Source organism: Microcebus murinus, chromosome X (assembly GCF_040939455.1).
Source record: "Microcebus murinus isolate Inina chromosome X, M.murinus_Inina_mat1.0, whole genome shotgun sequence".
In the NCBI taxonomy this organism is placed as follows: Eukaryota; Metazoa; Chordata; class Mammalia; order Primates; family Cheirogaleidae; genus Microcebus; species Microcebus murinus.
Window position 1 is genome coordinate 42702350 of NC_134136.1, and position 25835 is coordinate 42728184.

Sequence of the window (25835 nt, forward strand, 5' to 3'; positions counted from 1 at the left end):
TGCCATTTGATGTGGGAATGAAGGATGGTTAAGGATTTCCTAGATTAAAAAGGAACATGAAGACAGGACTCACAGAGGGACAGAGGTAAATGGTAAATGGTAATATTTACCGATACTCTATGCCAGGCACTGCATTAGGTGCTTTATATATGTTATCTGATCATTCAATAACAATTTATTGAGCACAAGTTATATACCTAGCATGTGTGTTGAAGTGCTAATTATATAAATTTTCACATGAGGATACCAAGGAACACAGAGACAAAGTGACTTTTCCAAAGCCACATAGATAGTGAGAGACAGTGACAGATTTAAACTAAGTTCTAACTCTCTCCTAAACACACAAGTTTTCCATTCCACACCCCAAAGCTAAATTATATAGGTATACAGGCATATTTGGGAAATGATGAAATATGTGGTGTGACTAGAATATATAAGGCTGGGCGCGGTGGCTCACGCCTTGTAATCCTAGCACTCTGGGAAGCCAAGATGGGTGGATGCTTTGCGCTCAGGAGTTCAAGACCAGCCTGAGCAAGAGCAATACCCCATCTCTACTAAAAATAGAAAGAAATTAGCTAGACAATTAAATATATATAGAAAAATCTAACCAGGCATGGTGGTGCATGCCTGTAGTCCCAGCTACTGGGGAGACGGAGGCAGTAGGATCACTTGAGCCCAGGAGTTTGAGGTTGCTGTGAGCTAGGCTGACACCACAGCACTCTAGCCAGGGCAACAGAGCGAGACTCTGTCTCAAAAAAAAAAAGAATATATAAGAAAATGTGGGAGATGGGAGAGAGGGGTGGGGAGCGGCAGCAGAAAATCTATGGAATGTTTCACTAATTTGCATGTTAAGGTTTTTATATCTGATCATTTGCATTTGACTTTAGAAAAGGAGAAATGATTCCTTTTTTGGACCTTTCCAAAAAGATCCTGGAGCAAGTACAATAATAACTTTTAAAAGTTTTTAAAAACTTATGACCCCACAATGTAGACGGGGGAAAAAAAACCAAGAAGGAATTAAAATTGATTCTCAATGCAACCATTTTTTACTTGCAATTACTTGAAAACATCATGAATCATGAATATTTATCACTTAGCTTTCCGGACAATATACTAGGGCCCAACCAACGATAAAGGAACAGCTGTCTCAAGCAAACATGGAGAACAGTACCAAATAAAAATGACAGCCTTCACGATGAATCATAGCTATATTGTGTTTAGATCATTTCATGTTGTCTTATTCCAAAAAACATCGCCAAAATCTGCATATACCTTGAAAACTCATTACTTATAAAATTAAATCTCTTTAAATGATCTATCAATGTGTTAAGTACTGTTACAAAATAAAAGGAAGTGTTTTGCAATAAAGATTGAATTGTTGAATAGTGCAAACCAACAGTCATTTCATAGGATTTCTATTAAGCCTTCAGGGCAGTAATCAAAATGACCTATCTTAGTGATCATAGAAAGAATTGTACCCTGTACTGAGATTTAAGATGTTGGCTTTAAGGTTGTAGATGTTAATGTTTAAACAAATAGTTTGTTTCCATGAAGTACCAAAGCATTACAATTACTTTAATGGTTTACAATAAGAATAAGTGAAAATACAGAAATTAGCTATGAACACAGCACTTTCATTTTACATAATTTTTAAATAATTGAAAAAACTGAGTATATGTTTCTTGAATTTATATAATACTTTATGCTTTCATACCTGTTGTTATAAATTTATGTATCAACTTTGCTTTGGGAATTAAATTTGTATTTCTAATTATTTATAAAATGCTATAAGACATTTGGAAAAATTACAGTAATACTGATAAACATTTGATTAGCCCAATTTTCTGACCTACACTTTGCAGGCTAAGCTGTTCCAGATCTTCAGAGGATTTTCTTTCCTCTACACACACACAAAAATTGGGTTGATATAAATGTTAATGAAGATACTGATTGATTTTGAAAGGATATGTATTTAATTCAAAATGAAAAAGAAGGCATAGGAAAGATCGTAATGTATTAAATCATTTCTGGTAAGAAGAATGATATATATTGCTATTTTAAATACTGCAAGACAAATTTGCAAGAAGAAAGAATCCTAGACAACTGGTTCTAAGCTTGCACATCCACTCTGTGCATCTGGGGAGCTCCAATATGTTGCTTCAAGCTAGGAGAGGCTGGTATTCATATTTGAATTTAAAGGAAGTACTGCCAACCCTTCGCAATCTGTTACCTGAGTTTCTCTCCTGGGTGGGATTTCTGTTCTGGAAAAGTTGAAATTTACACTAATCCAGAGTGATTATGCCATTTAAGTGAGCAGTACTTGCTTCAGTCAAGGTAAAAAGGAAATTGGAAAGGATAAATAAGGCTGGAATTTATTGCTCAGATTTGATGAAGAGAAAGGGCATGATTCTCCTTTAACAGAATAGAAAGGATCTTGTATACACAAAGATAAGGAAAGAAAGAAAGGAGGTTTAGGGAAGCAAAGCAAATGAAGTCTTTCCATTGTGTGGCAAAATAACCTGACAACAGGCCTCTTTGCAGACACTGAATTGTTCTAAATGATGTGAATAATTTACTCCAGCCTCCCAAGGAATAATATAGGGAATTTCGTGCCTCTTAGAACCAGTCATTAATTAGAGAACAGACCCAAGGAGCATAAATAATCTTTGCATGATGTGATCTGTCAGGGACAATGTCTAAAAAACAACACGTAATCTCTCTGCTCAGGTGCTATTCAGGTTTCCCCTGCTTCCTTGTCAAGCCCTCATCTTTTGACTCAATCATTAAAACTTGGATTTGCATTTCCTTTGGTTGGCAGGGTTCCTGATCTCGGTCAGTCCAGGCCTTATTCTTGCCCTATAGGTATAAGACTTTGGAGAACCACTTATACCCTGTCTACCTACTGACCTCAGCCGGTACCCTATTGTTGACTTCACTTCTCCAGGAAACTGACAGCTGGAAGGGAGTCCACCCTACTACACAGCATGAGTTATGGCAATGTCCCTGGAATGGATCATTATCTAGCATTTTTGCAAAGCCACACTTAAAATTGAAATATATAAAAAGAAAATTATAATCTTCAAAATGCCACCTGTTAAAGTAACTTTATAAAAGGACTTTGAAAGAATCAAAAGATTAGGGGATGCCGGGCATGGTGGCTCACGCCTATAATCGTAGCACTCTGGGAGGCCAAGGCAGGCGGATTGCTCGAGGTCAGGAGTTTGAAACCAGCCTGAGCAAGAGCGAGACGCCATCTCTACTATAAATAAAAAGAAATTAATTGGCCAACTAACATATATATAAAAAATTAGCCAGGCATGGTGGCACATGCCTGTAGTCCCAGCTACTCGGGAGGCTGAGGCAGCAGGATTGCTTGAGCCCAGGAGTTTGAGGTTGCTGTGAGCAAGGCTGACGTGACGGCACTCACTCTAGCCTGGGCAATAAAGTGAGACTCTGTCTCAAACAAAAAAAAGATTAGGGGAAGTTATTTTGGTCCTACAGGCCTCAGTTTTACTAATCTGTAAAGTGAGAGGGATGGTCTGTAATGTTCCTTCTAATAAAACAAAAATCCTATGATTTTAATTATTAAATTATTTTACTTTTTAAATTTGATGCTACAAGAAACCCTATATTAAGTAAAATGAAATGAAATGTCAACCATACGCTTTGGGTATTTTTCTTATACACATATTTATTTTAGAATATATTTAATTTGCTTAAAACTACCCCTCTACTATGATTTATGTAACCTATAATTTAGAGTTAATCAGGTAGGCCAAGTTGGACTGCAATAGTGTATTTTCTGGAAATCTGTGTAAATTATGCTTCTGTCTTCTAATGCCATCTTCTACTATCTTGTATTAAATAATACCATCACTTGAGTGATTAGGTCTCAACATACAAATTTTGGGGAGGACACAAACATTCAGGCCACAGCATGTAATAAACATGGCTGGTTTTCTTTTCTTTCTTTCTTCCTTTTTTTTTTTTTTTTTTTTTTGACAGCCTCACTCTGTTCCCTGGATTAGAGTCCCGTGGCGTCAGTCTAGCTCACAGCAACCTCAAACTCCTGGGCTCAAGCAATCCTACTGCCTCAGTCTCCCAAGTAGCTGGGACTACAGGCATGCACCACCATGCCCGGCTAATTTTTTCTATATATTTTTTAGTTGGCCAATCAATTTCTTTCTATTTTTAGTGGAGATGGGGTCTCACTCTTGCTCAAGCTGGTTTCGAACTCCTGACCTTGAGGGATCCACCCGCCTCAGCCTTCCAGAGTCTAGGATTGCAGGCGTGAGCCACCGCTCCTGGCCCATGGCTGCTTTTCTAAGAGATTTACCACCAGTGAGCTAACCAATTTTCATTGAAAGTGAGAAGAAAGGTGAATTCATTAGTATTGTTCCCATGCTTTATTACTTGAGATAAAAATACAGCAAATGCTTTTTGTAAAATCGTTTGGTTCTAATGATGAGCTGTAGAGTCAGACATGAGATGGAATCATCTCGCACACCCACACACCCCAGCTCTTACATTACTAGCCAAATGATCTTGGGCAAAAGTTACATATTTCTTAAATTTTATCTTTTTCATCTGAAAAGGGGGAAAAGTTATTAGCATTAAATGAGATCATATAAAGTTCTTAGCACTTTGATGCCTGCCATACAAAAGGAACTCAAGGAGTGCTTATAATAGCTGTCATTGTATTCCCTTCTCACCAGCCCCCACCTCACCTGGTGGAATTTTGCAATTGTGATTGCATTCAAATTTGAAGCTGAAAAAAGAGAGAGAGTAGATAGCCATCCATTGGTTACTTTATATTAAAGATTGTGAAGATCTAAGATTATAACAAAGGAAGGTGCTAGTTTCTATTTTAATCTGTTTCATACCTTCAGTGATAAACCAACTCTTAGAAAAATACCTCTTTAAGAGCACAGCTCCATCCAGATGCTAAGACCATATTGAGGTAAGCACAGGAATCTACACTAGGGTTGGCAAACTACAGCCTGTAGGTCCAATCTGTTGCTGCTTGTTCTTATAAATAAAGTTTTTATTTTTATTTTTTTGAGACAAAGTCTCGCTTTGTTGCCCAGGCTAGAGTGCCATGGCGTCAGCCTACCTCATAGCAACCTCAAACTCCTGGGCTCAAGCAATCCTCCTGCCTCAGCCTCCCGAGTAGCTGGGACTACAGGCATGCAGCACCATGCCCGGCTAATTTTTTCTATATAAATTAGTTGGCCAATTAATTTATTTCTATTTATAGTAGAGACGAGGTCTTGCTCTTGCTCAGGCTGGTTTTGAACTCCTGACCTTGAGCAATCTGCCTGCCTCGGCCTCCCAGAGTGCTAGGATTACAGGCGTGAGCCACCGCGCCCGGCCATAAATAAAGTTTTATTGGCACATCATCATGTTCATTTGTTTATTTATTTTCTACGGCTGTTTCCATACTACAACAGCAGTGATGAGTGGTTCCAACAAAGACTGTACTGTATGGCCTGTATGCCAAAAAAAATATGAAATATCTGGCCCTGTACAGGCACAGTTTACTGACTCCTGACTTACGATATTAATTTCATTTCACATGATGTCCTTTATAGAAGACTTCCAGATTATATAATATTTTTTGAGACAAAGTCTTACTCTGTTGCCCTGGGTGGAATATTGGTGTCATCATAGCTCACTGTAACCTCAAACTCCTGGGCTCAAGCAATCCTCCTGCCTCAGCCTCCCAGCCTCCTGAGTAGCTGGGACTACAGGAATGTGCCACCACACCTGGCTAATTTTTTTCTATTTTTAGTAGAGATGGGGTCTTGCTCTTGCTCAGGCTGGTCTCAAATTCCTGAGCTCAAGTGATCCTCTCACTTCAGCCTCCCAGAGTGCTAGGATTCCAAGCATGAGCCACCACGCTAGGGCATATTTAAACATTTTTTAAAAAAGTTTAGTTAAATGTAGTTAGTTACAGGCTTACTCTATTTCATCGACCAAATAAAATTTATCCTATGATAATGGTGCTCAATGTATGAAAGGTAACGCCACCTGAATAGACAGCTTTAGATTCAATTTATACCCTTGTTCAGGTGACCCTATGGCATTGATAAAGAAGCATACCAGTGAAAGCATTATTGGTTTTGAATTCAGAGAGCTGTTTGTTGATTCAAACTGAAACTTCATATCCTCAGACCTTCTGTGACACTTCCTAAGAAACCTTTTGGTTATTTAGACAAAATATCCAATTATCTTTAGAACTGCCAGTAGTTATTCAAACTGTGGCATGATTTAAATACTTAGACCAATTTAGTCACATGGTACTTCAAAAATTTCTAAATGTATTAATAATATCAAAGAAGAAATTTATCACCTTTTGCTATTCAGGTTCTATTTTTGGCTTCTTCGATTTGTTTGAAATCTTTTTTCGTAATGTTTAACTTAAATTTATTTTATGGTAGATTGAAATGCTTTGTTCTTCTTTGAATGACATAATATGTTGAATCAAACTAAAAATTTGAGCGAGGCATGTTGGCGTGCACCTGTATCCCAGCTACTCTGTAGAGTTTGAGGCTATAGTGCACAATGATTGTGCCTGGGAATAGCCATTGCACTCCAGCCTGGGCAACAGAGAGACCCTGTCTCTTCAAAAAAAAAAAAAAAAACACCTAAAATTTAGCCTGAGAAAGCCTTCATACTGGCATACTTGACTTCTTACATAGAATCATACCCTAAGTGAGTGGGTAAGCAAACTGAACACCTAACTCAGGAATATCTTTCTGTAACAATATCCGAGTCTCAGCCAATCACAGTAGCTATACTGCAAACATTCTCAGGGACCAAGTATTTAAACTTTGTTCAAATAAGGCAAAAGGGAGAGCTATAACCGATCCAGCTGTTTCTGTATCACTGCCCTTCCCTATATATCACTTTCCTTTTTACTTCCATAAATCTTCTCCAACCATGTGGCAGCCCCAGAGTCCCTCTGAATCTGTTCCAATTCTGGGGGCTGCCTGATTTTCTTTTTTTTTAAGACAGAGTTTCACTTTGTTGCCCAGGCTAGAGTGAGTGCCATGGCGTCAGCCTAGCTCACAGCAACTTCAAACTCCTGGGTTCATGCAATCCTCCTGCCTCAGCCTCCCAAGTAGCTGGGACTACAGGCACGTGCCACCATGCCCGGCTAACTTTTTGTATATATTTTTAGTTGGTCAATTAATTTATTTCAATTTTTTTTAGTGGAGACGGGGGACTCACTCTTGCTAGTTTTGAACTCCTGACCTTGAGCGATCCGCCCACCTCGGTCTCCCAGAGTGCTAGGATTACAGGTGTGAGCCACCTGGCCTGGCCGGCCAGGGCTGCCTGATTCTTGAATCACTTTTATCTTTTTTATTGCTCATTTAAAGGCTGTTAAATTTAATTTGTATAAAGTTTTTCTTTTAACAGATCTAATTCACATACCATACTGTTCACCCATTTAAACGGACAATTTAATGATGTTTAGTTTATTCATAAAATTGTGCAACTATCACCCCAATCTGTTTTAGAACATTTTCATCACCCCAGTAAGGAACTCAATACCCATTAGCAGTTACTCCCTATTTCCCTTCAAATCTTCCTCCCCCAGCCCAAGGCAACCACTAATCTACTTTCTGCCTCTGGGATTTTACCTTTTTGTACATTTTATATAAATGGAATGATATAATATGTGGTATTAGTAACTGGCTTTTGCTGAGCATAATGTTTTCAAGGTTCATCCATGGTGTAACACTGTCAATCTCTTTTTAAAGTCACGTTTTGCATATTTAGTAGACAGACCCAAATATTTAACTATGAACATTCTTGGAAGAATAAATGGTGATAGCATTTTAAAATCTGATTATATATTCACTCTCTCACACATACATGCAGGCAGACACTCTTAAATTCAGCAAAATCTGGCCTAACATATTTGGAATTCAATCAAACATAATAGACTGGATATGATTGTTTCTTTTGGAGCCTGGTTAGTGGTGTGGACAATTACGGATAAACCCTTAGGAATTTTTTTTTTTAGAGATGCACTCTATTGCCCAGGCTGGTGTCGAACTCCTGGGCTCAAGGGATCTTCCCACCTCAGTCCTTATGAATTTTGAAATATGCTTTGCAACTTATTTTGAAGGGTCATTAGTACACATTAAACAGACATTTCTCACAGGACACCTCTAATATTTTATATTACACTCTGATGAAGGTTTAGTTTGAATATTTCACCAGAAAGAATGCTTTATAACCCAGACACAAAAAGTGATAACATCAAGATGTGTATGTGAGCTACTGCACTCACCTACCTTAATGTCCCTGTAAGTTACAGGGTTACAGGCATGTTCTATGTCCTCTAAGAGCAAATTGTGATATTTGTCAATTAGTTTCATAAACCTCATTGGGAGGAGAGGGGATTAAGTTGGCTATATCTAAAGTAACTGTCAAAATTACTGCAAACAAAAGCAAGATCTATAATTTGCAGTTCAATTCTTATAATACAAGATTCATAAGTCTTTTCAATCTCTAAAGTAAGTATAACAAATTATATTTTATCTTTGAAACAAATTAAACCCATGAGATCTCAAGCAACCTTCTTTACCATAGATGGTATCACTGCACTTTTACAATAGACAATTTCTCAGCTTTTGCTTTGCAAATGAAGAAGTAGAAGCCCAGACAGGAAGCCCAAACCCAGAAACTCACTTAAAGGTATCTTTTGCTTTCTTCCCAGGAGTGGAATGTTTTTGCATTTCTTAGCTGCATACTTAGCTGTTTCAAGTCTTAGCCATCTTTTCAAGCCTAACTCAAGTCCCATTACACAAAAGATACCTTCACTAACTGCTTCAGTCCCATCATTCCTGTTTTGTTTTAGAGAGACAAAGTCTCCCTCTATTGCTCAAGCTGGAGTGCAGTGGTGACATCAAAGCCCATAAAAACCTTGAACTCCTGGGCTCAAATGATCCTGCCTCCGCCTCTAGAGTAGCTGGGACTACAGGCCCATGTCACCACACCCAGCTAACTTTTTTATTTTTTGTTATTGTTTTGCTATGTTGCCCAGACTGGTCTTGAACTCCTCCAGGTATCAAGCAATCCTCCCGCCTTGGCCTCCTAAAGTGCTGGGTTTACAGGCCTGAGCCACCCTGCCTGTCCACATTCCCATTTTTTTCAGAATTCCCACAGCACCCCTTATGCATTCTACTTTGAATTGTTTTCTTATTATTTCACTTACGTTGATTTTGATCTTGAATTAGCATTAGACTCTTAATTCCTTGCATGTTGGGACCATATTTTTTCTATGTTGCTTATAATACCTATGTTGCTTATGTACTCAATGCTAGTACATAACAGACCCTTTAAACAATATTGTTGATTAATTATATATTTAACAGGCAGCAAACTCTAGGAAAACACTTTAATTCTTGAGTATTTCTGGTGATAACAGTGATCTTCATTGGATCTATATAAGGTTAATGCTGATTAAATATGTCCTAATCCTATTAAAGACATTTTGGTTGATTTTTTTTGTCTTATATTCTTTTTTTTTCAACAAGTGAAAATCTGAAATAACCTTGGACACGTCACAGTATTTATTTATGAGAACATGCTTGTAAGATAATTGGCCTGCCTTAGCACACATTCAGATTCACGGTAACTTCTGAGGCTTGAAAAATATTGTACAATTGCCTATTCAAGGAATTAACATTCACATGCTATACGTGTGTATATTTTGAGTTGGAAACATGAAAATACTCTTTGCTTAGTAAACAATAACTTCAAATTTGTATCCTCTGGATCAAAAAATTTTAGGAATTGTCTAAGTCTACCTAAATTTCCTCCATTCCTGATACTCTAAGGATAAATCTTTCAAATCATACTTAATTTTAATAAAAATTTCATGTCACAACATTTTATTTTTAAGAGATGAAGTCTCATTTTGTCACCCAGGCTGGAGTGCGGTGGCACCATCATAGCTCATTGCAGCCTCGAACTCTAGGGCTCAATCGAGGCTCCTACTTCAGCCTCCTGAGTAACTGGCACTACAGGCGCATGCCATCATGCCCAGCTAATTTTTCTTATTTTTGTAGACATGAAATCTCTCGCTTTGTTACCCTGGTTAGTCTCAAACTCCTGACCTCAAGCGATCCTGTTTCCTTGAGCCACCGCGCCCAGCCACAACATGTTCAATAATAAGAGGAATTGCGGATCAATCCAGAAACCTAAAGTAGAACAACATGGTACAGAATTATCGTTTAACCATACAATGAAAGAAAAAAAAATGAATTCCTGGGAAACAAATTGATAAAATAAGCAATTAATTAAAACAGATTACTGCACAATTGTACATTTAGACACTTAGACACATTTAGAAAACAATTAATTAGATGAGTCAGAAAAATGATTTAGTATTAAATTGATTAACATTCTCTAGGTTATTCCTTACTTCTATTATATAAGCTTGTGTAGCAAAAATCGCATTTTAATAGACTATGAAAAGCAGGTTTTTAAAAATGGATAAAAAGAGAACTGACAACTTACTCTAGGAAAATTTCAGGGGAAAATTCATACTTTATACACATAATAGATTGTGCACTGGACTGGGGAGAGTGTTGAGCAAAACAATAGGAAAAAGAGCAAGGAAAAGTATCAATATGCATATTGAAAGGAAGAAGAAAGGTAGGTTGGACAGAGATAAAAACCTAAGGGGGAAATTCGAGCCTGCCTATGACATCAAAAGAGGACAGGAAGAAGAAATGATTTTCAAATTTTTGTGATATTGACTTTAAGTTATTTATTACAAAGGCGTGTGGGATTGAAAATTGGAAATGGAAGGAAAAGGCAAAAATGCTTAGGTTATTGATTCACAGAGACCTATATATAGCTTTTTGTTGCTGTTGTTTTACAAGAATAGACTCATAAAATAACCATTAGTTCAACAAACATTTACTGAACTCCTATGTGCACTATGCAAGGCACTGCTGAGATGAATTAGAGTCTATAACCTGCCTATAAGCAGCTAGAGGGGACTCTGGTGATATTCAGTGCAGGCTTTTTGATATAGATAAGAAAACTATCAATTTGGGGTTACTCTGTGAATCATCCTATAAGAGTTAAATTGATGGTGTGAAAGATCTATATAAAGAAAGGCTATTTAAATAGAGCTTTGAATCCAGGATTTTTGCTTTGAACAAAATGCTGAACTTTGAAAAGGCCTTTTAAATTCTGCACAACACAAAGGTAGCTTAGTTACATCAAACTGGCTATCTTAATAGTCCTCATTAAAATGGAGTTGTACCCGGATTATATCCTTGAACTTGTTAAACAGGAATCTCAACTAGCATCCAAATAGGTGCTTCTGTGTTTAAGGCATGTTTCATCTGTTGGAAAGTCACTTTGAGGCAATGAGAAGTAGTGCCATTACCTGGGCACCCTGCAGCTTTGAGACTATGGACTACTGTACTTCCATTAAAATGACATTTCTTGACTGAATCTTGACATCCTCAGTGTTAGTGGTCAATGAAGACTTTTGTTAAAGTGAAGCTTCTATTGCAAGCATTTCTGAATAAGAAACAGGAAAACATAAATAGCATATGCATAAGATTCTTAATATTTTGACTTGTTTTAAATCCTAAAACTTGAAAAACAAACTAAAATGGAATACCAAGTAATTGACACAAATATATCCATTCCGAAAAATTAAGCTTGCAGAGTCCCTTAATGCTATTGCTTAGTCTGTAATTTAAGTTTAAAAACAGGTGAAAGCTCTTCAATGGTGACTGACAGACACCATAAAGGTAGAAAACTGGTCACCTATTTAGTGTACCTAGACATTTTGTGCAAAGAATTCCAGAAGCCACACCAAACCTTGAGCCAATTGTTGAATGCTAGAAATCTCATTGGGAGCCTACTGTAAAGGTGTGTGGCAATGCACTGCGTGTTTAATCCTTCACCAACCTGTTGCAGTAGGTAATTTTGTGCTGACTCAAACTTGACCCAGTAGAAAATCTTCCATAACAGAAATTTAATGTTTCTAAAAGCACGATTGCCCTCTCATTTCTTTTTCACCTTCCTGTGCCTTTCATAAGTTCTTCCGGTTGGTTAATTATTAATTCATATTTAACAAGGCTTTTTCCTACTGCCAAGTCCTCTTCTAGTCTAGCCTTTAGGCAGTATATGAACTCTCCCACTCCTTCCCATTTAAGAAGCCCTGGCACTCACTACGGTTTAATTTCTCTAAGGGAATGCATAATAGCAGATGAAATGGGGGTTCCTTTACAAGAACATTCAATTTTTAAAGCCTCTGTTAGCATTTTTCCTGGTGCATGTAAAATGCAACTTAATTTAACCAATTTCAAATTTCGACAGAACTTTCCAAGTACACATTCCTGTAGGACTGGAACAGGAAAGGGCTTAGATTTTTTTCTTCTACAGCTGTCCCACAAGCCAATCTCTTGACCTTACCCTGGAATTCTTCTCAAACTCTGGCCCTTGGAGTTGATTTTGGATTTAGGATGAGCCATACTATTGGAATGCAGATAAGGAAGTAGGGGAAACCTCAGCGTGTATTAATGAAAGAGGTCAGCTATGACATGGAGGCAATCTTGTGGGCAGAGGAGAAGAAATGGTACCCTAAGAACCAGGAGCGCATCTCCAAGTTTTCTCTCGTGCAGGGAGATTGGAGAGAACTGACACTCATTTCCAGTCAAAAGAGTGAACCGAGATACTTCATCATCGCCTCTCACCTTCACCTCTCACTCGTCTCCGCATGAACATACATATCAGACAGGTGATCTGGATCAACAACTTACTTGGCACGAGGCCACAGGCATGAGGGCCCTACCCTGCCCATATTCTACTCCCTAGACTTCTTAAGCTAAGGGAAGATTCCTGAGGTTTCTCTCTGCGTCGTTTGGCACCTGGGCTGATCCGAGCAGATGAAACTAGGAATGTCCCCCTACATCCTGAGATTCTCTTCACGATTCCGGGAGAATTGTATACCCTCCCATAAACTTCAATAGGTGACGTTCAAATTCTCGTGCCCGACATTCCCATCTTTTCATTTATTCCACAAGATTTTTTGAATATGCTCTTTGAGCCAGGCACTGTGGGCTTCTATCACCTCTTCTTAGCCCAGGGAGAAAGGGGAGAATCCGGCGCTGGGGGACCGGTCTCCCCTCCGTATCCCAGAGTTACAGTCCCCATCCCTCCTCGGTGCCCATCCTGGTGCCTATTCTCCCAGATCCCCACCCAGTTGACGTGACAGGTCCGTGGCCCAATCCCCTTCCTGGTTCCCAGGCCGACTGCTAGCACCACCCGAGCCAATGGCGGCGGCCGAGGGGCGGGGGGGCTGGCAGGAGGGGAGGGAGCGCTGGCTTTAGAACCACAGCCGCAAAGATTCTGAGGGGCAGAAGTTGTCTGAGTGCATTGGTCGGAGGTTGTCGGGCCAGCTCGGGGACTCTGCGACTTTACGTAAGTGCTTTGTAGGCTCGGGCGGGCTTCAGGGCAGCGGGTTTCCTGGGCGTGGGCAGGAGTGGGTCCTGGGGAGAGCATCTCCGGGAACCTCAGCAGGGACGTGCCTCGCACCGGGGATTTGGGGGGGAGGGCACAGAGGGAGGTCGGAGAAATTTCAGTCGGAGCCCTTGGACGCCCAGGCGATCGTTCCCAACAGAAATGGGTGGGAGTGACAGAGGGTTCCCCAGCACCACCCGCTGCAAACACGCTTTCTGCTCTTCACTATATTAAATGGTGCTTTCTCACAAGTTGCTCCTAACTTGTTGCCAACCTTGGGCTGGAGTCCTTGACGCCAACCCTTGCCCTGATCCCCTTCTGCGGCTGTGGCCCCGAAGTGGAAACAGAGCGCCTAACTTCCCTCTGTCGTCCTTCTCCAGCTACTGCCAACACCCTCCCCCCCACCCCGCCCCACTCCCGCCTGGACTCAGGAAATCCCGGAGCCAGAAGCCTGTTACTCCTCCAGACCCCACACACCCGCCTAGCGTGACCCGACGGGCTTCAGCCGACCCTGGGACTCTGGAGGGGGCGGGGGGTGGCCGTGGCCCAGGAGAGGAGAGAGGCTCGGGTTGCCTGCCTTCTGCCTGCTTCCCTCCCTTGCCCTAAGCGAGAGCGTCGCGATCACACCGCGTCTCCCTATGAGTAAGCACTTTTTTTCTTTCAGTAGCAGAACATCTCCAGGCCAGTAGGGCAGTACCTTTCCGTCCTCCTCTCCCTGGACCCTTCGCCGCCAGTCTCCTCCCAGCTCATCTCCTTCGGCTCTGCAGCCCCGAGCGCGCGGTCGGGCAGCGGCAGTCTGGGACCTCCGGGGCTCCTGGAGAGGCAGAGCGGAGGGTGGGAGGAGGGTAATGTCCCCCCACGTCCCCAGCACAGCTGCACTTGCCTGTGTTTACTTTTCTCCACCCACAGTACTTAAGCTCTCTAATGAGAGGCCGGGGGACGCAGACCACCCCCGCTCTGGCTTCTCGCCAGTCCCAAAGTTACTGCTGCCGCCGCCGCTGCTCCAGTGTGCTGGCGGTTCTGACCGCCGGGCTCCGGGGCGTGAGATGATCCCAGCCCAGAGGTGGAGTGGGGTTAATGGCATCTGACACTTGCAGTGTGCGCTGCTCGTAGCCTCTCACCTGATGGGCACGACGTGGTGCAGAGGGTCGAGCTAGGAACTAAGCGGGTTGGAGAGCATCAGACTGACGGGATGCTGGGGGTGCCCAGTCTGTTGCGAGAGATGGGGAGGAGGGAAGGTAGCCAGGCTGGTCACAGTAGAAAACTTAGGTGGAATTAAAAACTACTGAGTAGTAAACACTTACTCCACTTTACTGGCTGTCACAATGGATTTGGGAGCCTCAACTTGATCCTGGAGATGCAGTTTACAGTGAATTCCAACTAAGTGGCCGCAGTCCCACACATGCCAATTGGCATCACGTGCCCCAGTCTCTGATGCCCCCAGGGTGATGATCACATGACGTCTTTTGACTTTAAAACTGGAATGTAATGGCCTAGGCCCATATTCCAAAAATTACCTTGACAAAAAAAAGGGCGTTGGGGGGAGGGTAGGAAGGAAGTGAGAACTAACTTCGACTCAAGGAATTCTACTTGGATTTATTTGGTTTAGGGGAACAGAAAGGAAATTTGGTGTTATTTTATCAAAAATAAAAACTGGAGCTGCTTTTAAAATAAAGGCTTGAAATATATGTGTGCTGGGACATATATCTCCCTTGCTCTTCTTCAATCTGGCTATAGCTTTTCTAAATTTTAAAAATATCTTACTGATTGTTTTCTAGGAAAGTCATCATTTTACTCATGCCCCATTTTATCCCTAACTGCTAGATTTGAAGCCATATCCCCATAAAATAGTGTTTTAGAAATAAGGTTCTGTCGTGTTCCTTGGTCTGGCCTCTATTTTAATTCAACCATTCTCTATATTAGGCTTCTGCTTAAAGGTAGTGGATAATCTCAGCTAAAATTAACCATCAATTATTTGTGGTTTGGAGTTAATTGGATCAGAAATCACGCACAAAAACAGTAGACACTAAATTTGATAAATTGAGTTGGTTGGGTTTTTGCCTGCCGATGGTTTTGTAAAATAATGAGGACACTGAAACAACTTTGCCATATTGACTTATACCCGCCCATGTGGCCCAAGTTAAGGTTGCTGCTGGGAAAACGTGGCAATTTTGCTATTCAGATTATATATTGCAGAGTATAGAAACAGGCAGAGAAATCTCTGAGGTCAGGAGTTTAGAAGCTTTACTTATTTGTAAAAATGGATCCGGATGATACATATTTAGTCTTGAAAACAACTAGGGCTAAAGCTATAAAAATGAAACTGGGAATATTTAAGAGATTTTTGTCTTTGTGTTCTTTAGCCAAAACCCCTTTGTCTACTGCAGCAACCTCTGAATGACTCAAGCTTCAATTTTCTTGCTTTGCATCCTATTCTGAGCCTGAAAACTAGAGCTACCTTAAAGCACATAGTTCTAACCCAAAGCTAGCCTTGTGGCACAAATTAGCTGGAAATGGATTTAAGCTGCACCTGAGTTATTAGCATTAACTGTACTGGTAGATAGACCCCCCCCTAGTGGAAGTGAGGTGATAATATAATTTTAGATTGAACTAATAAACGTTTAACCTCAAAAAAAGGGGGTTACTACCACCCAACCAGGTTAAAGTGGTAGGAAGATAAATTATTTTTTAAAAACATTATAAAAATCACATCAAAACAGAATCATCACTAGGCTCTAGTCCACAGCATTTCATTGTCTTGGGATGCCCATTTAAAACCATCCTCAATATTGCAGACTTCACTTTTTGGTGCTATGATTTAATAACCCCAAGTTTTTATTAAAATTAGGGGATTAGGAGTCTACTTCTTAATTTCTACTGTTAGATCTAACCAGATAGCAGCCCCTTTCTTTACCTAAGTTAGGGAGTGAAATTAAGCTCTGCCTTGACTTAATACAATCAACATTGAAATCCAAAGTCTCTAGTCTAAAGCTATAATTTAAATTCAGTCGCTAAAAATGACTAGGTATATGGCATTTTTGGGTAGAGGGATTAATTATAACTAGTGGGTAGTACTTTGGGTGAGATTAAGCCTCTTCTACAAATGGTTATACGCACATATTAGACTTTGACTGTGACTGTTTATACTGGCAGAATGTCAGTATCCAGAGCACTATCAGAAACCCAATGAAATTTTCCTCCTAGGCAAACAGAATGACTTACTGAAAAGAAAAGGACAGCTTGGCCATGGTGCTTGAACGCTATAGTGATTCTTTTTGGTGAAACTGACAGGGAAAAGGAAGAAAGTCCCCTTACCATTATTTCATATTCTGTTTTAGGCATTATTTCTACTTGGCTTTCCATGAAATTTACTGACAGTATTCTTAGTGGATATGATAAGTTCATGAATTTGCTATAATCCAGGCGCAATGTATATGCCAAACTTTCTTGCTTTTGCTGTTTAGTACAGATTCCAGTAATAGCTGGTGTAAAATAAAATTTGAAAACAAATATTTAGCAATTCATGACAACATGGGTATCTGTTTTTAAGAATCATGTTGTACTAGCTCATGTGACAATTTTTCTTTTGGTGCAGAGTGATCCAGAGGGGAAAAAATTTGATCTGTAAAGATAATAAAACTCAGTTTAGAAGAAAACAACTGGGTCATGTTTTGAGTCTGTATTATTTTAGAGAGTGATGTACCATATAATGTGTATTCAATGTGTTGGAGGTTTTGGAAGCTTTCTGGATACATTACAATGTTGGAAGCTCTTTTATATACCATTGGTCACTACTTCCTGGTTTTAGTTATGAGAGAGCTTTGGGTTAAAGTTATGGAAGTGGTCTGATCATGAAATATCAGTCTTAGTAGGAGGTTTGATCATACTTGGGCCAATTTATTTTAGTTATGGAAGTAAGAGACAGTTTCAAAAGATTCACAATAAATTTAATTTTGAATTTTGCCTTATTCTTAGCACTTGAAAGATAAATATTAATAAGTATAAATTGTCTTAGGGATGAGGAAGCATGACTGATATATGAAAATGAGAATACTAAGGGAGAAGTTATGTTGAACTTGGCCTCAGGAACTAGATTCTGGGTAAGGCTCTGCCTCTGACTCATAGTTTGACCTTGAGAAAGTCACTTAAAATTTTTATATTGATAACTAACACTGAGCACCTACATGTGCCAGGTACTATACATTTTCTTGTTTGTAAAATGAGGGGATGGCTAACAGTTTTGTATTTTCTTTTTTTTAAGTACTTATAATCTGGTTTATTTCAGTTATATTTATTAGTTGATTTTCCAAATGTTGATGCAACTGTCTTTGAACCAAGCTAAATACCTTATTAGCAGATGGCACTATTCAGGAAGATGATCACCAGTGGCTGATTCCATAACAGAAGTTAGCTGTTTAAAATATTAAGCTGGGCACCATGGCTCACGTCTGTAATCCTAATGCTTTGGGAGGCCTAGGTAGAAAGATGGCTTGAGGCCATGAGTTCTAGACTAGTCTGGGCACTGTAGTGAGACTCTGTCTCTACAAAAAAATTAGCCAGGTATCATGGTATGAGCCTATAATCTTAGCCATCCAGGAGGCTGAGGCGGGAGGATTGCTTGAATTCAGAAGTTCCAGGCTACAGTGAGCTATGATGGTGCCACTGCACTCCACCCTGAGCTATAGAGAAGATCCTGTCTAAAAATAAATAAATAAATAAAAATATAGAGGTACCATTTATGTAATTCCTTAACAAGAATTTTTGGTACATTAACCCTACTGATGTTATAATACAAGAAAGCTTACGTTTTCTTTAAACTTTATAAATATGTTTCATGATAAGGAGATAGTGTTGTTTATTGAAAGAACATTGAGCATAGAACCAGGGTCTTTTAGTCCTTGGCAGTCTAGACAGATAGACCGTCTTAAGTTAAATCATTGAAGTTGTCTGTGGTCATATCTGGATTTTGCTTTTTCAGCCATCTGTTTTCAATCTACATATTTCACAGGCATGGTGAAAGGATAAGTGAGCTATATGAAGCCTTGGCTCTTCAGCAGACAGGTGCTATTATAAATTCAAAGTACTGTAGTAGTATATCATAGAAACACTAAGGCTTTAACAAAAGTTTACAGAAATGGCAGCGTTCTCATCACTTAAGCCCTGACACATTTTTACTTATCTGTAAGTGTTCTCTAGCCATCCAGTGTCTACAAGCAAAGGGAAAATAAAGCTAGACATAATATAATGAAAAATAAGAGAATTGGTTGATAACAAGAGAACAAAAACCTACATGTAGGACTTTCTTATGTTCCCACAAATATTGTGTAAAGTAGCCTGTTAGAGCCATTAATTTGTGGGTGTTTTTAACTAACTACTGAGCATCAGCATTTTAGTCTTACTTCATAACTGGTACAGAGTGCATTGGCTTATGATACCTCATTCTTAGTTTTGTGATTACCAGTAATGGGAGATTTTGTGTAAAATAGCTTACAAAAAGGCCGGGCGCTGTGGCTCACGCCTGTAATCCTAGCTCTTGGGAGGCCGAGGCGGGCGGATTGTTCAAGGTCAGGAGTGCGAAACCAGCCTGAGCAAGAGCGAGACCCCGTCTCTACTATAAATAGAAAGAAATTAATTGGCCAACTGATATATATATAAAAAATTAGCCGGGCATGGTGGCGCATGCCTGTAGTCCCAGCTACTCGGGAGGCTGAGGCAGGAGGATTGCTTGAGCCCAGGAGTTTGAGGTTGCTGTGAGCTAGGCTGACACCACGGCACTCACTCTAGCCTGGGCAACAAAGCGAGACTCTGTCTCAAAAAAAAAAAAAATAGCTTACAAAAAATCAAGTGTTTTTCCTCATAAGTGCAGTCTAAAGGAAGACAATATGCAGGTATGAAAAAGTGCAAAATAGAAGAGATAATCCGTACATTTAAGGGATATGCCATTAATAACAAAATGTGAGAAGTTAATGCAGATCTTCATTTGAAAAATACACATATTGGGCTAGATAAATTCTGAGGTAGTTTTCAACCCCCACCCTCAAAACTATTAACTTGGAATTTTCAGTATTCTCATCTTGCCAGTTAGTTACATGATGATTCTATAACTGTCTTTCTTTGAGTGCTCATGCTTTTTTATTTTGCTAAAGTTATATTTCATAACATCTGTTTAAATATCATTTATCAAGTGATAGTACTTAATTAAAATGGAATAACTAGAAAGCCCTGAGTTTAATGGCTTTTAAAAATAACTTGGTATAATATGACTAGTTCTGAAGAGCGGGTTCTTTTTGTCACTAGAAATTATTTTCATCCAATCACTTATTTCTACTATCTCTGGTTTAAAAGATTGAGTAGCAAAACATTTTTTGTAATGTTGTAACCCATTCACTGAAATTACAACTCTGATTCCCGTAAGCTGTGATATATACATACATATACGTGTGTGCACCACACACACAAATATATATACACATATGTATATATGGATATTACATAAAGTTTTATATAATATGTAAATATAAAGTTTTTATTTCTATAAAATAAGATTTGTGAGGGCCGTATAATAGCTTTGAATATTCATATTATTGTGTTCTACATTATAAGCTCTAATTACATAGTGTGGCACTCAGATTGACATCTGCTATTGACACTGAATAATATACTGTCTTTCATAGATGAGTGTAATTTTAAGCTTTTATGCTATATTAAATTGCTTGCATATTTGCATTTTCACCATTTCTTATTCTTTTTGAATATTTGGGGGTTTGTGTTTCAGGTCAGGGAGAATTACCATTATAGGCTACACAGTGTTTGCTCAGAGGTAAAAATGATATGAAATTGTTCCTAAGACACATCCTATTGCTATAATGTTCAATATGTATGCATTAATCTGAGAAAGTATCTTCTCTTCAGTAGTACATATTTAAGATGTTTTTAATCACTTTGCTTTGGATTAGAGAAATACAAAGTCACTATGAAAATTAGAGGAAAACAAAAGGGTTTATAAAGAAGAAAATAAAAATGACTCATAATTGTACCACCTGCTCATATTTTTAACTTTATTTCATGTATAGGAGGAGAAACACTTTTAAAAATTGGAATCATATTGGATAAACAGTTCATATCCTGTTCTTTTATTACATTATGAACATGTTTCCAAGTAATTTTTGAAAATGTTTAAAATTACTGTATAATATTCTATATGTTATACAATGGGTATTTTATAATTTATTTCACTAATTCCAAATTTTTGGACATTTGTTTCCAGATCTTATAGATAATGCTTTAGTGAATATTCTTGGTTAAATATCATTTTACAGCTCTATGATTATTAACGAGAAGAGAAATTGCTAAGACTGTTTTAAAAGATGAATTTCTCTGACAGTCTCTGAAATTTAAACATTGGTTTAAACAAAAAGACAGCCTTGATTTCAAAACAGTGGCCCTCAAAAAAAAAAGAGGCCATTCTTTATATAGTGTATTGTGTCATATGTAACTCTAAACTGGAACTGTTTTAAGTAAAGTATATGTCTTAGAAATATTTTGGTTTCCTCTGATCTAGTTAACAGGTGCAAAGCAGGATGAAGTAGGATCCTGTGGGGTGTACAATCATAGGAAGTTCTATTTTTTGAAACGGAACTGTTAATGGGGGAGGGGGAGACAAGTTTTTTTTTTTTTTAAGTAGCCTTTATATTTCAGATTGCTATAAAACTTAGTTCAAGCATGCAAAACTTATTTGTGCTCATGAACATTTAGTATCCTAAAGACATTTTTAATCCTGGAGTTGGTTTTTTGATAGGCTCTTTTATCTTATGTTATTGGTCTCTTAAAGTACTTTATCACATAATAAACTATAGTTAAACTCAAAGTTTTATATTTCATTCGGATTCTTAAATAATAATACAAACACTAAACAAATATTTTGAATATTTGAATGTCTCATTATATATACACTGACTCTCCTTCCCCTGGCTTACTTAACCCAGGCGGCTTCATACACCCTTTCCTGGAGTTTTTCTCCTTCCCAGAGTTCACCAGCCTCACTGAGGACCTTATTGGTCTGGGCATTCCATGATAACCCAGAAGAGATGTGGAAGGATTGTCTGACACAACAACATATACTCACCGCTGTTTATTTCTTCTCGGGGATCATGTACATGCTGTGGCATAGTCAGAATGGATTTAGCATAAAATATGTGTTTCAATGGCTTTGCCTTTTTTTTTTTTTTTTTTTTTTTGAGATGGGAGTGCAGTGGCGCAATCATAGATCACTGCAGCCTCAAAATTCTGGGCTCGGCCGGGCGCGGTGGCTCACTCCTGTAATCCTAGCACTCTGGGAGGCCTAAGCGGACGGATTGCTTGAGGTCAGGAGTTCGAAACCAGCCTGAGCAAGAGCGAGACTCCGTCTCTACTATAAATAGAAAGAAATTAATTGGCCAACTAATATATATATAGAAAAAATTAGCTGGGCATGGTGGTGCATGCCTGTAGTCCCAGCTACTGGAGAGGCTGAGGCAGAAGGATTGCTTGAGCCCAGGAATTTGAGGTTGCTGTGAGCTAGGCTGATGCCATGGCACTCACTCTAGCCTGAGCAACAAAGTGAGACTCTGTCTCAAAAAAAAAAAAAAATTCTGGGCTCAAGTGATCCTCCTGCTTCAGCCTCCCGAGTTGCAGGAACTTGGTGCTGGGACTACAGGTGTCTGCCACCATGCCTAGATAATTATTCTCATTTTTTATAGAGACATGGTCTCACTATGTTGCCCAGGCTGGCCTCAAACTCCTAAGCTCAAGCTATCCTCCCATCTCGGCCCCCCAAAGTGCTGGGGTTAAAGGGATGAGCCACTGCACCCGCTGGCTTTGCCATTTTATATCTGTGTGGCATTTCTTAACTCCTCTAAACCTCAATTTCCCCATCTATAAAATGAGGACAATACTGCTTGCTTTTCATGTTTTTCTTAGAATTAAATAGTAATGTTAAGAAAGCAACTAGCATATAATAGATGTTCAATAAACATTCCCATTTACAGGTCACTTAATGTTACCTTAGATGATTTTTGTCAGGTATCTATATCTACCTCTTCATTTTTCTCTAATATGAACACTTTTTCCTTAAATATCACCAGTTAAGATAAATAAAATAGGTTTGTTTTTTGTTTTACTTAATGGCATTGGGAAAATATTGCTTTTCATTGTGAATGTGAAGGACTTTAGCAATGTTCCAGGTTGAAGTTTCTTTGCTTAGCCTAGAGTCCTATTAATCATTTAATTTATCCTTTTGTGAGTATATGCCATCCAACAGCCAAAAGAACTCACCTTCAAAGGAAAATGGGAACACTACTCAATAAATTACAGACACTGTTATAAACTCATCTCCACTAACATATATAGATTAAGTCAGGATGAAAGATAATAGATAATGTCGATGCCTGACTTAGGGAGAGGGGAAAAGAAGCTTCAAGTTCTTCAGTGTTTATGCAGTAGTAGAAATTATAAAAATGGTAATGTTAGAAAGTTTACTTTGGAAAAAAATAAGAGCAAAGAGAAAATAAATTAGTCAAAACTTAAAATGTTGGGAAGGCAGAGAGTTATAAATTAAATCAGTATCTTTCCAAGATGACATGTAGTCTTTTAAAATGGGTGAAACCAAAACATATTAATCTTAAATTTATGATGCCCATTATTTCCCCTAGTGGAAGTTTTCAAAAGCAAAAACCAGGAAATGATGAAGGATATTGACACATTCAACAAATATTTTGAGCAGTTTGTGGGTCTGCAGCTTAAAGCTACAGTTGAATCATTTTTGCAAATGATTATGAATAATTAAAAATTTTTATTTGGTTCTGTGTTGATTAAAAAACAAATAGAGCCAAATTATCATTACTTGTAAATTAACAGAAAAGTAATATTGATAGGTTTACATGATTAAAAAAATAAGCCAACCCATGCATTTGTTATCTTACCCTAAGTCAAAGTGTTCCTGCTTTAGTTGGCCCTCAGGAAAAAAGCAAACTAGAATATATTTGTAGGTGCTAGCAGAAGAGGAAAAACTTTCCCTAACTAGAGATTTGTATAAGGATGAAACATGTATGTATTATATAAAAGAAAGCCTATAGGCCATTGACAAATAGATGTAAAACTCAGGAAAACTTTAAAAATATGCCCAAAGTTCTTGAGTATATAATAAGACAATACAAACTACAAATGGAGTAATAGTTAACTAAGGATGGTAGCATGGGAAATAGCTTAATTAGTCTATTTGTGGAATGGTTTCATTATTCATTCAACTAACAAATGTTTTAATGAAGACTATTAGGTGCTGGGGCTACAAAGATGCGTAAGATACTCCTGCAGTCTAGTAGAAAGACATGAAAGTAATGGTTCTCACGAAAACTAAAAATATTCTTACATGTAGAAAATGAATTTAAATATAGCCTTTTTTTCTCAGCATAAAATAATTTCTAAATATAAACTCTGTGTGAACAAAGACATTCACTGAAAACCCAATATAATCAAATCTAAACTAAGGACAAATCAAATTTAAACATTGTTATTTCTTTGCAATAATTATTGCATCCTATAAAAAGAGCCCACTATGAGTTAATGTTACTTAAATAGAACATTGCTCAGCCTACAAATGAAGGTCAGCAGACACCAGTGTCTTGGAATAAAATAGCCCTTTGGCAGGAAAATGAGCCACACCCCATTTAGTTTTTACAAAAATAAAATTCTTTCCAGCTTTACTAAATTGTAGATGTTGTGCACAGCATGTACTTCTGCAGTAGTTAGTTCTGCAGCTGTGGAAAGATCCATGCATGCAGAAGCCCTAAAAAAACATCTCTTCACCATTTACTTGCACATGTGGCTCTCACACTTCCTGTAGTACAGTATTCTGTTAAGTTTAATCTGATTCATGGATAATAGCAGATAACTACAGGTATAGCTGACACCTTAATTTCCTTCCTTGAACTACTTCTTGATTGTCATAGATGTTAAATGGAGCAGGAAAACCTGGGATTTCAAATCTGACGATTGTGTCATTTGGTGGGAGAGGATCAAAGCAATGTACTATAAGTCTGTTGTACATGATTTTCTTTAATGTACCATGGGAAAGAGCTGCACTTCTAGGGAGAAAGGAAATAAACCCTGAGAAAAAGCCCCTTCTCCTAGTTCTTTCACAGTGCACCTGGGACGCAACAGGTATCAATATTTATAGTCGAAAGAGTGAAAAACAGGCCGGGCGCTGTGGCTCACGCCTGTAATCCTAGCTCTTGGGAGGCCGAGGCGGGTGGATTGCTCAAGGTCAGGAGTTCAAAACCAGCCTGAGCAAGAGCGAGACCCCGTCTCTACTATAAATAGAAAGAAATTAATTGGCCAACTGATATATATATATATATAAAAAAAAAAATTAGCCGGGCATAGTGGCGCATGCCTGTAGTCCCAGCTACTCGGGAGGCTGAGGCAGAAGGATCACTGCAGCCCAGGAGTTTGAGGTTGCTGTGAGCTAGGCTGACGTCACGGCACTCACTCTAGCCTGGACAACAAAGTGAGACTCTGTCTCAAAAAAAAAAAAAAAAAAAAGAGTGAAAAACAGATAGCCATGAAATGGTCTTTGGTGATAACAATTCAATTGGGAAAACCTAATAATCAACAAAGCAGTAACTTATGAATTACATTGAATAAAATTAAATACATCGTGATTCGAGCCTATAAGAAGACTAAGTAAATTTCTTCTTATTTTTTTCTTTTTAAAATTTTTTAGAGAGTGTCTCGCACTGTCACCCAGGCTACAGTTCAGTGGTATGATCTTACCTCACTGCAACCTCCTTCTCCTGGGCTCAAGCGATCCTCCTGCCTCAGCCTCCTGAGGAGCTGAGACTACAGGTGCACACCACCATGCCTGGCTACTTTTTAAACTTTTTGTAGAGGCAGCATCTCACTATGTTGCCCAAGCTGGTCTCCAAGTCCTGCCCTCATGCGATGCTACCGCCACAGTACCTGGCCCTTTTAGTTATTTTTAATGAATGGTTATGAGTGAATGTTATGGATAGGGCTTTTGTTGTGAGAACTGCTTAACTTTAGAATCAAAGAGGAAATTAATATTCTACTTTTTAGCCACTTTATTGAGATACAATTAACATACCACACCATCTAAAGTGTATAGTTCAATAGATTCGAGTATATTCACAGATATGTGCAAAGACCACCACAGTCAATTTTCAAACATTTTTGTTGTAGAAACCACAAAGGGGTTTCGGCCTAGGTCCATCTGTTTGCCACACAAAGAGCCAATTATTGAGACAATGATGATTGCCAAGGAAGAAAGGAATTTT

The 25835-nt window shown here is 38.7% G+C and overlaps 1 protein-coding gene and 1 long non-coding RNA gene across 3 annotated transcripts in view; one reads left to right on the top strand and one right to left on the bottom strand.

Annotated features, from left to right (window-relative positions):
- LOC142865890 (uncharacterized) overlaps positions 1-14335 on the bottom strand; it is a 109491-nt gene extending 95156 nt beyond the window's left edge. Inside the window, exon 1 of the long non-coding RNA XR_012915986.1 lies at positions 14204-14335. This is a non-coding gene — a long non-coding RNA (uncharacterized LOC142865890). The remainder of the gene's footprint in view (positions 1-14203) is intronic.
- PLS3 (plastin 3) overlaps positions 13338-25835 on the top strand; it is an 85333-nt gene continuing 72835 nt past the window's right edge. The window contains exon 1 of one of the 2 annotated variants that reach the window (XM_012749475.3): positions 13338-13467. The gene's annotated coding sequence lies outside the window, so the exon portion shown is untranslated. The remainder of the gene's footprint in view (positions 13468-25835) is intronic. The other variant, XM_012749483.2, reaches the window with a different exon arrangement.